Here is a 12,625-nt window from a genome sequence, read left to right on the forward strand (position 1 = left end):
GTCAGTCACACACCTCTGGTCATACCCGGGAGCCCTGACAGCAACATTACAGCTCACAGTCCAGTCACATAGCGATCAATCCATCCTCTACTTCACACCCAAGTAACTCCGGCTGTCAGAGCACCAGTATCACCTGTATCACGTACCTGGTGATGGAGGCCAATGGAGAGAGGGCTTCCCTTGCAGCTAAGTTCCGGACTCCCCTGAGAGTGGGACAGCCGGAGTCTGTCCCAAAGTTGCACAGGTCGCCTGTAGGAGTGCTGGTTGGTGGTCCACTCAGAAGCACAGCTGGTGCATGGAGATAGGTCTGCAAACAGGAGGCGCCTGTGCGTGGTATGTAAGCCCTTCCAGGATTTAGATGTTTACTGGGTAGTCGGTTCAAGCCAAGGTCAGGTACCAGGTGGGAATCAGAGCAGGCGTAGTCAGATGGGATAGCCGAGGTCATACCCAGAGAAGCGAGAGAGAGAGTATCTGTAAGCCAAGCCAAGGTCAGATCAGGGGTAAAGCAGAGTAGACAGGTCCAGGAGCAAGCCAAGTCGGTAACAGGAAATCACAGGTCAGAATCACAGGAAACAGGAACCAGGAACAGTGTACGGGGAGCTAGAGATCATCCAGCAACTTGAGGAAGTGATGAGCCTCCTTATAAAGGCCATCTGGCACCAAACTGAGGCTGATGTGTACTTCTGCGGCCATGCAGAGTACTGGCAGAAATGCCAGATCTTCCAGAACTTCTGGACAGGACCCTGACAACCAGGGCTTAAAACTCCAGATCCTGTCCAGGCTGCCAATATACAGCAGTGATGGCGCACACTGGACAGTGATGTGCACTCTCCAGTCTCCCTCACATCAACAGAAAGTTGTATCCTTTACCACCCAGGCAAATGCAGCTCTTTTCCCTCTTCCCAGCAATATTTTTCTCTGGGGAATATACTTCAAAAGCTCTTGATCGTTCCAGTGGAGCCTCTTCTCCAGAGTACAGTTCCTACAGTCTATTGCTGCCTGACTTAGTCTATTGAACTCTTCCTGTTCAGCAGCTCCCTCTTCTCACAATAACCAATTCAGAACTGCAGGGCAGTAGCTATAGAGAGCAACTGCAGCCAGTATTTATTTCACGCTCTATTCTTAGCAAAGCACCTGGCTGCATACACAAGTCAGTCTATTGATCGACTTGTGTACAACCAGCCTGTTGGAAATTTTTCTCTCGATCAGTGCCACCAGCTGTAGCCAACGGTCTTACGCAGGGTCGAGTCAGGAAGTCTCCCTGCGGTCAGAATACAATAAAATTGAATGTGAGAATGAGGGAATCAAGTCATTTTCCTTCGTTCAACCTGATGGTTGAACAAAAAAAAAAAAAAAGATTCATTTGTGGCCAACCTTATAGTTTTAACTGCAGGTTTAAAAAAACTAAATGTTAGTATTCAGTGAAGATTAGCTATAAAGCATATGATGGAGGACATGATGGTGCTGATGACTGGCTGCAAAGGAGTTTTTTTTATTACTGAATTTTTATTTTAAAAAATGTTAGATGCTTGTTTGATGACCTTAGGTAGAATTCATGTTTTTGCTCTTAAGCAAATATTACAGTGGGTAAGGATAGGTTTTCATCTCTTTTTCTTTCTGAAATTCAGGGGTAACAGGACTTGCAATTAAAAAAATTCACCCACATTGTAACTTTTGTATCCTAATGGCTGAATTTTAGCCTGCCAAACTCTACAATTTGCAAATTGTATGCATGATTGTTTACAATCAAAATCTTCAATGTCAAAGTGTGTGGTAAACCTCCACATGAAAAAGTGCAGATATTCAGATCCTTTGCCAAGTACAGTGCATATCATACATGCTCCCCCACTGTGGAAATGGACTTACCTGCTAGATCTGAGCACCCATTTGCAAGATGGCTTCCAGGCTTTCAAGGTGGTCACTGGGGCAATGCTTGTCCAAACCCAAGATTACCCCCATGTGAGATCTATCCTCTTCACCTGCTCAGCATTATGCATCATTCATTGAATGTAGACACATTTTCTTCCACAATGGCCACTAGCATGCACGCTGGAACACAATGCAGCTGTGGCCTATCCAACATGAGATGTAGCACACATCTTCTGAGGACATTCACAGATAAATTGTAAAAAATTAGGAAACATACCTGTCTTGGAAATATGGTGTTACAGCTCCATGGATCTATTCACTTCTTAGGAGGCAGGCTGCAAACAAGGAGAGCACGTCTGAGGAAAATGGCTGCACTGCTGTATGTGGGGCTGCTTAGCACTCATTTTTCACCCCAAAAGATTCATAGAAGGGGTGCCCTGCCTTAACAGAGCCTTTAGCATCCCAAGGTTAGGGGCTGTTCTACAGGAGAGGCTGAAAACACAGTGGAAGGTACAGGTTCCTTTTCTCAACACTGGCTGTTAGTTCCAGGAGGGAAAGGGAATGGGCATTTGTGTGGGCCTCATCTCTTTATAGCTATGCACTAGGTCTGTGGTCAGAAGTAGGCGGACCTATTACAATGATGTATGCTGGCTTGTTGACACCAGGAAATAGGCTTATGTAGTTTCCCAGGTTCTTATGGAACATGATTCTCCCCATCGGTAATTAATCTGGCATTCCTTATGAGCAAAGCAAGAAAAAGACTCCCAGACAGGTAACAGCTTCCTCAATAGGAAATCCAATAATCCGCACAAGCAAGGAGAGAAAAAGCGGCAACATAGTTACATTTTCATTTTTTTTTTTTTACTGGGTGTGAATGGCTTAGAGTTAGGCTTCTGAGCTCCTTTTGTCAATTTACCGTAATAGGTATTTGATAAGAATTAAAATCATACTTTATACCTAAAACTAAAATATAGAGCGCTGACATTGGCTGCTAAAAAGGGAGGCAGAAAACAGGTGTAAGTACTGACAACCCTGTATTTGAATAGAGTTGGGCTTGATGTTCGAGTCAAACGTAAGTTTGGCTCGAACATCGGCCGTTCATGTGTTTGGCGAACGCATGAACGGTAAGGATGTTCAGCAGGCTATTCGCTGTGCCACACAATGCACTGCACCCTGATAGCCAATCACAGAGCACAATGACATCACAAGGGGGCAGGGTCACCCGGTTAATGTCACCGGGTGGCCCTGCCCCTTAGATATTTAAGAACTGTCAGGACGGCGCAGCAGTCAGATGGTGGGAGCCAGCTTTGAGTGCAGAGCAGGTTTTTTTTCTTTTTTGGGTTGGCGGTGGTGGCGGGCATCGTGATTGACGTTGGCTCTACTTCAGGGGACATTTTTTTATTTTTTGTTTTTAATAAAGGACTTGTCAAAGACTATCTTCTGTAATTTTTATACTACACTTTTTTTTGTGACTGAGTAGCGGTACCATGTACCCCATACTCATTCACATGTGTAGCCAGGATCTGGGGGCCTCTTTGTTAAAGGGGGCTTCTAGATTCCGATAAGCCCCCTGCCTACAGACCCCCACAACCACCGGACACGGTTGTGGGAAAGATGCCTTTGTCCCCATCAACATGGGGACAAGGTGCTTTGGGAGGGCCCCTCTGCCCAAAAGCGTCCCCCCGTGTTGAAGGCATGTGGCCTGGTATGGTTCAGGAGGGGGCCGCTCACTCTTCCCCCCTTTTTCCTGACCTATCGGGCTGCATGCTGGGATAAGGGTCTCGTATGGATTTTGGGGGGCCCCCACACCATTTTTTTTTTCAATTTTGGTGTGGGGGTTCCCCTCAAAATCCATACCAGACCCTAAAAGCTTGGTATGAATGGGGGGAGGGGGACCTCACAGCTTTTTTGTTAATTTTTTAATTGCCGGCAATTCTTTTTATATTCAGCTGTTAGTGGGGTTCCCCACTGACAGCTGAAACATTAAAGAATGTTTTCACTACTAAAATACCGCATGTCTTAATAATGTAACCCATGCGGTTTTTTAGTAGCTGTGCAGTATCTTACTGCATTCTTGTATGTGGTAAGATACCGCCTAGTGAATTGACCCTGTTAAAAGTTTGCGGTCGAACTTTTGTTGAGTTCGAATGTTTGACCATGAAACAAATTAGAATCAACAGTCCATCCCATTTTGATATTATTACATTTCTGGAGTTGATAATGGGTGGAAGAAGTTTTTATAGGAAACCTGCCATACGAAAAATTAGAGGGTCGCCATTGCAGAAGTCTTATTGAAAATGCTAGTTACCTGGCAATCATGCTGAACCCAAACTTTTACTTAAACCTCCTTTCTACATACTTGCATAGACTCAAAGCAATAATATCCATTGGATCCGTACCACAGACAGGCAACTAACAGTTTCACAGAAAATTACCAATGGCAGCTTCTAGATTTCTCTGACCAACTTTTTATATTTTTTTCTCCTGATGATTGTATCAGTCACACACTTTCCTAGAATGGCAAAGCTCACTAGTTGTACTCTAGGTACTGTACTATAAATTGATGTGTAGATATAGACTACAAGCATTTCCCTCTTTCCTTATCTCCATTGCAAAGGCAAGAGGTGTTTGTAGTCCACAGAATATAACTGTAAAAGCAGATAACATTGTCTGAGGCTTCAGTTCAGTGCACAAGAACTATAAACAATATAAATATGCAGCGCTATAAGATTAGACATAAATGAGTAGATAACAAATAGGATATGATATGCTGAGAAACTTCTAGGTTATCATAATGTATTAGCGTGACTTCTGTGATGTATCGGCATCTGGAAGACTGGAAAGCTTGTGACTCTTGTGGTAATAAACTGAGAGTAGATTGCACTAACCGGATGCATATGCCAATGAAGCATGGAGTAATTAAGACCTACTCCTGGTGCTCTGGAAGTAGGTCACTGGATAGGAAGTTGTCATCTCAAAACTTGCCACTAGGTGTCATATCTCCCAGGACAGGCAGAAGGCAGGAAATCCACAGACAGCAGCAGCAGCAGCAAAAAAGGTATTACCCAGGATATCAGCCAGCAGACGGACAGGATATATGTAGCCACCTTCAAAAAAGGCCCGGGCTCCCTCCGTGGAAGAAAAAGAGCCACAGGCCAGAAGCTTTGATAGTGTAGCAGGGTTTTATTGGTATAATGAAAAACATATATAAAAACCACTTACAAAGTAAGGAATAGACTACAAATATTTCCCTTTCCTTATCTCCATTGCAGAGGCAAGAGGTGTTTGTAGTCCACAGAATATAACTGTAAAAGCAGATAACATTGTCTGAGGCTTCAGTTCAGTGCACAAGAACTCTTTGAGAGCTTCTGGCGCCACTCAAGGCTGACTGTGGATTATAGTCACCCTGCCGGAAGAGAAGAGAGAAGGGAGCAGTGTCCCAAGTTTCTCCAGAGACTGGGTAGTGTGTGAGGGGGTGAACGCCACTCAAATCGATCCCCAGGAGTCAGGCAACAACGCTTTGTGATGGATGGCCTCAGCCACAACTCCAGCCACACTCACGTTTCACCCCGCCCATAGGGGGTTTGGTCACAGAGGCCCTTACACACTACTCAGGAAGTTGCAAGGAGACTGGATTATTGGCAGAATCAACAGTTATTTTTCTGTACTTGCAGAACATTTATTTAGGCTGGAAAAAGAAAACTAATGCATTCAACACCCATGGTACATTGCAATATATTATTATTTTGTTTTCTGAGTTTAGATGCAAATTAAATCTGAACTCTAGGCAAAATCGATATTGTCTAAATATAAGCAACATGTTCTTTATATTGTTAGTTAAATCTTAATGTGCTTTGTGTATTTCCTCTGCATATTTTTTACAGGTACTTATATAGCACTGTCAATTTACGCAGGGCTTTACATTTAAATCAGTCCCTAACCCTCAAGGAGTGTACAATCTAAGGTCCCTAACTTACATTCATACATACACATACTAGGGTCAATTTAGACAGGAGCCAATTAACCTACCAGCATGTCTTTGCAGTGTGGTTGGAAACCCACGCAAGCACAGGGAGAACATGCAAACCCCAGGCAGGTGGTTACATGGTTGGAATATAAACCAATAACCCTAGTACTGCCAGGTAGAAGTGCTAACCATTAAGCCACTGTGCAGCATGTGATTAGTAGTCTATCTTGAATCTATTCCTGTTCCTTGTACGGGGGGGGGGGGGGGGCAGATCTTGTATACACCCCTCCTGTAGTTTTCTGCAGGCAGCCTGCAGAGGTTGGACCTTCTGGGCCCCTCCCTCAACACCAATTTCTGCACGAGCTATCTACAGCACAGTGATGTTGTCACTGCTACTTGCATATCATAATATCTGACAAAGTGAATATATATACTTTGGGGCTATTGAAGGATATGTTTAAATGAACGTATTTGTGCCTGAAGTTCAGCTTTTACCCCTTCCTGCCCAACCCAGCATCCCTTTAAAAAGTTCTGCCTGGGGGCAGGAAGGATCGGGATCATGTAACCACTGGGATTGGTTGCAACAGTGGTTACATGATTGAGAGCCAGTCCTCTATTGCTACTATTTTGTCTGGACAAAGAGCTGTCTTTGATAACTCCGTTTCTGCGCTGGGATCATGCAGTGAGCTTGCACTCTGTATAGAACCATTGGCCACCCAGTGACACATCTGTGCAGTGAGTGGGTATTAAAGCTCACCCTTTTGCTGCAGCACATACTGTACTTATTATTTCCATTATTGTCACACTTTTTCAGGTTAAAGCTGCTGTATAGCACAGGGAACACTCAAAAGACTGACAATATTCACTAAAAATATTCGCTTTTTTACCAGAACAAGATGTTCTTTATATTCCCCGGTGTCAGGCTCAGAGACCAGTAGCTATAGCAGTAGAGAGGCTTCCACCAACCAGTTTGATAAGTACCGAAGCAGATCACCCTGGCGAATGACAGCCAGTGGCTCACCCGAGGTGTAGGGTCTAAGGATTTACCAGTGTTCACCAGAGCTCCTGATGGTGGAGATGGGTTTGATTGCAAGTTACTACCAGATCACACTTTATACACTTTTTCCTTTTTTTAAAGTGAAACACTTTGTGACTTCTGTAAACTTCTGTATAAGAGATCACCCAAGACCCATCTGCATCTCGTGGCACTTTGCTAATTTTAGGAGTTTGTAGCAAACCTCAAGAGAACATGTTGTTATTGATATGCTTTGCACTGCATTTGGCATAACAACTATTCCTATAAACCTCCCTGGCTACAATAAGAACAAGCCAATACAACAATGGCTTGAGCAGCCTCTTAAATGGCCAATAACATCAGTCTATAATATGTTGAGTTGGCATTTTAACCAGATTATGTTCTGAATTTTGTACTAAATTGTACTGACATGACACTGTGACTATCCCATTGTGAAAAGTACCGCATTAATAAAGCACTAGCAGTATTTGTAAAACAGTGATTAAAGTGACAGTTGATTAAAGAGACTGTCAGTCATGTGTGCGTCTAACTAATAAAATGAAGTGTGCGTGTGATTGATGATATTTCTGCTTTATGTGACAAGCAGAGTCTATAAAGAAAAAATGTTCCTGTGAAGAACTGGTCAAGAAACATTATAGACTGAGATAAACCTAGTAAAAGACCTGGAATATATGACTGAACCTTGTATTATAAAAATCATACAGCAATATGGGATTTTATCAGTATAAAAACTCCAACAATCTGCCTTGTTCATGGCAGCCATCCACCCCTTCTGCCTGTCACATTGCCTGCACAGCCAATGTCACTTGACACCTGGTGAAATCAATTAATTTTGTAGAAGACATCTGCAAATAATTCAGAACTGCAGGGTAACACAATTAGCTAACAGATACACATTGGCATCTGTCTGAAATCCCATATAAAATGGTTTGAAATACAGAATGGAAAGAAAATCGTTTTGAAGAAAATAAACTTGCTTGTTCAGATTACCATTCTGTGATTGGAGAAGGGGGATACTTACTAACATTTTTGAACATTCTATAAAGATTGCTTAACCCCTTAGTTTCTAAAGGTAAAACAAATGTTAATGCCCAAGCACAATTTTGCAACTTTGACATGTGTTAGTAAGACTGTGCCTATCATTGCAACTACTTTGTGTATCCAAGTGGATTATACCTTGTTTTTTTCAGGACAAGTTGGGCTTTTTTTATTGGTGAATAGTGACAGATATTTCCTGATTTTTTTTTTTTATCAAAGGAAAACTGGCCTTAAATAGTAAAGAAAAAATCCTTTTTTTAAAATGTAGCTGTATATTTCTTGTTGTTACCATATTTTACCACCAAAGAGCTACCCAAAATAAATTCTCCTGCTCCTGACAATAGCAGCAATACCACATATGTGTATGTTAGTTGTTGTTTATTCTCTAAAAGGTGGAGTTAGCCTTTAAATCTCTCAAAAGCAACAGAATAACACCCCCCTCCCCCTGAACATACTATTAGCCATTGAGCTACTTTTGAGTGAGATTTCAATGTACATTCTCAACATGCCTTTGTGATTTATTATTCAGGGCAGAATCAGGGCATACTCAAAGCATAATCAGCATTCTTGTAGCATCATCGCAATACACCACTTTTTAACAGTTTTATTTGTTACTATGCTGGGGTCCGTTGTTCATGTAATCTAAACTCTGACTAAGTAGGTATATTTAAAAAGTGTGTACTCAACCAGCATGCCCTCAGTATGGTTCTCTCACTGGCAAAATGCTTGGATATTTAAATCTCTATCTTATGGAATTGTTCATAATGAGAGGAATTACCTGTGTATTGAAAGTATTAGGTACATGGTAGGTATTTAAGCTTTCTGGTGTCCATCGAAACAGGATTAAATGTGGGTGAACGTAAAGTTTAACATGATAAACTCTGGAAAATTGATTGTTATACATCCAAACACACACACACTCACATATATGTGCATGTTCCTAGATTGTAAGCTCGAAAGAGCAGGGCCCTCGATCCCCTCATGTTTTGCATTGTATTGGTATTGTTCTGTCACATGTTCTGTCCCCCTTTGTAATGTACAGCGCTGAGCGAACCATTGGCGCTTTATAAATACTGTATAATAATAATAATGTAGCAAATGCTGTGGCTTGCAAAGCATACTAGATTTTCACTTACTTCATAGCAGCAGGTAGATTGGTAAAAGATCGGGACAGGGTGAGACCAATGAGGTAGATACATGTGAACTGTATGATACCATCAGAAATCAGCAGATTAAGGGCTCTTATATAAAGAAGTGAGTGAGTGGATAACTGTATCTGATCCAGTCACACTGATCTTGCCCTATCCAAAGCTCATATATCTCTAGGCCAGGGGTCCTCAAACTATGGCCAGCGGGCCAGATATGACCCATTGAAGACATTTATCCGGCCTGCCAGGCCAGCCAAAAAAAAAAATCATAAAAAAATAACGCCGCCAGCCGGCAAATAGCGAGGCTGCTTGCTGGGCCCTCAGCTGAGAGGACTCAGCGAGCGGCAGCCTGCAAGCCCTGGATATCACTTGCTGCAGCCAGAGGAGAAACAAGACAGGAAAGGAGGAGAGCACACCAGGCACCAGGTACAGTGCATTGCAGTGTCCAGTGTATCAGTGTACAGTGCATTGCGGTGTCCAGTGTATCAGTGTACAGTGCATAGCGTTGTCCAGTGTATTAGTGTACAGTGCATTGCGGTGTCCAGTGCATTACAGTGTACAGTGCATTGTGGTGTCCCGTGCGTTACAGAGTACAGTGCATTGCAGTATCAAGCTACATAGTTACATAGTTAGTCTGGCTGAAAAAAGACAAAAGTCCATCCAGTTCAACCATATAAAAAAAAAGTTATCATCCTATACCCACAGTTGATCCAGAGGAAAGCAAAAAAAACCCCCAGCAAAGCACGATCCAATTTGCTCCTGCTGGGAAAAAAATGCCTTCCTGATCCCCCCAGAGGCAATCAGATATTCCCTGGATCAGCTTTACCTATAAATGTTAGTATCCAATTATATTCTGTGTATCTAAGAAACAATCCAGGCCTTTTTTGAAGCAATCCACTGAGCTGACCAGAACCAACTCTTGAGGGAGTCTATTCCACATTTTCACAGCTCTCACTGTGAAGAAACCTTTCCATGTTTGGAGATTAAATCTCTTTTCCTCCAGATGTAAAGAGTGCCCCCTTGTCCTCTGTGATGACCTCAGAGTGAATAACTCTACACCGGGTTCACTATATGAACCACTGATGTATTTATACATGATGATCATATCCCCACTTAATCTCCTCTTTTCAAGAGAGAATACATTCAGTTCCTCTAATCTTTCCTCATAGCTGAGCTCCTCCATGCCTTGCATCAGTTTAGTTGCCCTTCTCTGCACTTTCTCCAGTTCCCCAATGTTCATTTTGTGAATTGGTGCCCAAAACTGAACTGCATATTCCAGATGAGGTTTTACTAATGATTTGTACAGGGGTAATATGATATCTCTCTCTCTGGAGTCTATACCTCTTTTAATACAAGAGATGATTTTGCTCGCTTTAGAAACCGCAGCTTGGCATTGCATGCCATTATTAAGCTTGTGATCTACCAGAACCCCCAGATCCTTCTCCACCATTGATTCCCCCAGTTGTACTCCCCTTAGTATGTATGATGCATGCATATTCTTAGCCCCCAAGTGCATAACCTTATATTTATCAACATTAAACCGCATTTGCCACATAGTTTCCCAATTAAACAGTGCATTGAGGTCAGCTTGTAAGTTTAAGACACCCTATAAGGACGTTATTCCACTGCACAGCTTGGTGTCATCTGCAAAGACTGAAATGGGATTTTCAATCTCAGACCCTATATCGTTTATAAATATATTAAAAAGTAAGGGTCCCAACACTGAACCCTGGGGTACACCACTAACAACCCTAGACCATTCAGAGTATGAATCATTAACCACTACTCTCTGAATACGATCTTTTAGCCAGTTTTCTATCCATTTACATACAGATTTTTCCAAGCCCATAGAATTTACCTTACAAATTAGCCGTGTGTGGGGAACTGTGTCAAACGCTTTTGCAAAATCCAAGTATACCACGTCCACCACCACCCCTCTGTCCAAGGTTCACCTCCTCATAAAAAGAAATCAGATTTGTTTGACAACTTTTGTCTTTCATGAATCCATGCTGTATGTTGCCTAAACTATTTTTTTCCAGCAAGAACTCATCTATATGGTCTTTTATTAAACTCTCCAGTATCTTCCCATCTATACAAGTTAAACTAACAGGTCTATAATTACTTGGTAAAGATTTTAACCCCTTTTTAAATATTGGCACCACATTGGCCTTATCTGAAGTGCGTTACAGTGTATAGTGCATTTTGTTGTCCAGTACATTACAGAGTACAGTGCATTGTGGTGTCCAGTGCGTTACAGTGTATAGTGCATTTTTAATATTGTATTGTTTTTTTCCTGTTTTGTTTGCACTACAAATAAGATATGTGCGGCGTGCATAGGAATTTGTTCATATTTTCCTCAAATTATAGTCCGGCCCCTCAACAGTGTGAACTGGCCCCCTGTTTAAAAAGTTTGAGGACCCCTGATCTAGGCTGACCTATTATTTGCAGCACAGGTTTCCTAACCAAAAGGATTATCAATGTTGAAAAATAGTTGCAGGAATTTGCGTTTGCATTGTTATTTTTCTTTTGAAAGACACAATACAGATTTTTAAAGGTCTTGCAGTTACTCTGTGCAACATTTAGGTTTGTCTTCATGTTGTTTTCCTTAACTCTAGTATACCCCATTACTTGGATATTAGAGTGGTTAGATTAGGTTAATTATTTAATGAGAAAGGTTTGAATCAGTTGCAACACAATGATTTGTTACAATTTTTGGAGTATATTTTTTTTGTATGAAGGCACCCATTACCTTTAGGTTCAGGGATCAGCCACTGGCACAACTTGTGCACCAGCCCATGCCATCCTGTAGCTGTGGGGATTGGAATGCCTGTTTTATTTTTTTTTATAGAGCAGCACAGTAGCTAAATGGTTAGCACTCCCACCTGGCAGTACTAGGGTTGTTGGTTGAAACCCCAACCACAGCACGAACTGCCTGGAGTTTGCATGTTCTCCCTGTGCCTGCGTGGGTTTCTTCCCGCTACTCCAGTATCCTCCCACACTCCAAAGACATGCTGATAGGTTAATTGGATCCTGTCTAAATTGGCCCAAGTATGTATGAATGTGAGTTAGGGACCTTAGATTGTACAACCCTTGAGGGTTAGGGATTGATGTGAATGTACAATATATATGTAAAGTGCTGCATAAATTGACAGCACTATATAAGTACCTGAAATAAATAAATAGCGATGAGACTTTGTTATTCTTGGACAATGTGTTAGCATGGCTTCCCTATATTGATGACCGTACGATTTTCTGGATGGGAGATATTACAATCTTTTGTGGAACTTTTGAATTCCAATACAATGGATCTTAAAGTCATGTTCCAGTACCATAGATAGGATCCTTTTGGGATTTGATTATTACATTTGGTGAGGATGGCAAAATTAACACTTCTCTTTTTTGGAAGGAGAAATGTAATAGTTTTTTACATGCACAAAGTAGTTGTCAGGAAATTAGTGCAGCTCATGCTAATTCTTCTTCAGCTAATGCTAATTTCCATGCAGCTAATGCGTATTCCCATGCAGCTAATGCGTATTCCCATGTAGCTAATGCTTGTTCGCATGTATC

Source organism: Staurois parvus, unplaced genomic scaffold (assembly GCF_062004578.1).
Source record: "Staurois parvus isolate SC_StPar_1 unplaced genomic scaffold, SC_StPar_1.0 ptg000090l, whole genome shotgun sequence".
Classification (NCBI taxonomy): Eukaryota; Metazoa; Chordata; class Amphibia; order Anura; family Ranidae; genus Staurois; species Staurois parvus.